The following is a 1722-nucleotide window of genomic DNA, read 5'->3' as shown; positions in this document are numbered from 1 at the left end:
ATGCTACAGTTACCAAGCGTATTCAACACGCCCATTCACATCTCTTCGCCTGTTTACCTTCCACACCAAATTCCTAGGCACCTGCTCTCCGCCGACCACATGATCGACCAAGCCAGGGAGCACCGGCCGGGGGCAACCAGAAATGACCGGCACTCTCAGCCCTGGTCTCGGCCGGCATCACATCCTTTCCCACATCGGATACCCTTTACGCATCCATGTGGAGGGGGGATATAGTAGGCCTACGAATGATCAAGCCGATGCTGCAGAATAAGCCGACGCAGAAAATTTTTGCATAACACTTGCGCAGAATATACACTCAACGTACATCGGAGCCCATGCCACGGCATAGACTACGCTGGGGGCAAATTGATGGGGCATATTCTGCACCGCTGACCAAGTCAACATATTGAGCAAGGTCAAGGGTATCCACAGCAAAGTCAACGACTTAAACAGTCTAGCCGATGGAGCCCATCGGCCTGTCACATGGGTCCCGGCCAGACAACTGGCCAGCCGGGGCACATTTCCGCGTACTCATATCCAAGACCCTCGGCGAGCCTGCCACAGGTCCATCGGCCGAGGGTACAACGGTCTTTTCACCTGATAGCCACTTAGCCACCTGGCCACTACGTGACAAAAGGTGAATGCCTATAAATACTCCTCTACCTTCATTGAGGAAAGGATCCACAAATTGACCTAATAATCACTATTCATCTGGTAATATCTTCCTTATCTCTCTACAATACACGCTTAGCCAAGTTACAGACCACTTCTCTCTAAGTTTACTGACTTGAGCGTCGGAGTGAGTACGCTCGGCCAAAGCCGAGCCCTCAGTTTGTTAATCGTTTCAGGAGACCACGAGGAGGATTCAAGCAAGGACATCAATCTACTAGCTACGAGTGGTATCAAATATCTGCTCTGGAATTATACCCGGAACAGAATCTAAAAGGCATTAAAGATTAAAGAATATGTATATTGATGTAATTGTCGATGAGGCGGAAAATTAGAGAAAAAATTATCTTTTTTTTTATGTTAGGGTGGAGACCCGATAAAGATCGGAATAAGAGGTGAAAAGTGTGAGACTGATACTTGAGAATGGGTAGGATCACAAAAAGAAGAAAGATGATCATGAACAAAGATTGGTTTAAAGGAGCTTAAAAATATAAGAGGTGACTGATGTGGAGTGCGGCGGAACTTTAAGATAGGGTTAGAGAGCCACATGAAATGGGACAAGGGGGTAAAATGAGTGAGGAGGCGGTTTGGTAGGGTTAATTACTTAAAACATATTTTTGGTTATGTATAATTTGTTTAGCTTTTAAGTTTTGTTGGGTTTATCCGTTTAAATATCAAAATCATAATTTATAGGTAGATAATACAAACTTACGGAGTACGATAGTAGTGAATAATATGGGATATGGTAGTTTTTGTGAAGCGGCTTTGCCCGATAAGACGGTTTTATTGTCTAAAAATACAAATTATTTCTTAACATTAAATAAAAAGTTTTCTAATAAAAATAGACCGTTTACAATATGATGTCATACTATTCTATAATTTGTGTAAGAGGCATATTTGTCATTTTGTGAAAAGTTATTTACCTGATATGGAAATAGATAACGAATGAATAATATACTTAAAATAAAAACAGATAACAAATGATCCGGCCGGAAGGAATAATAGTTTTGGACTCATATTTTAGTCGTATGTGCATTTAAAGAACTGAGAATG

Source organism: Silene latifolia, chromosome 1 (assembly GCF_048544455.1).
Source record: "Silene latifolia isolate original U9 population chromosome 1, ASM4854445v1, whole genome shotgun sequence".
Classification (NCBI taxonomy): Eukaryota; Viridiplantae; Streptophyta; class Magnoliopsida; order Caryophyllales; family Caryophyllaceae; genus Silene; species Silene latifolia.
This window is presented reverse-complemented; position numbering follows the sequence as displayed.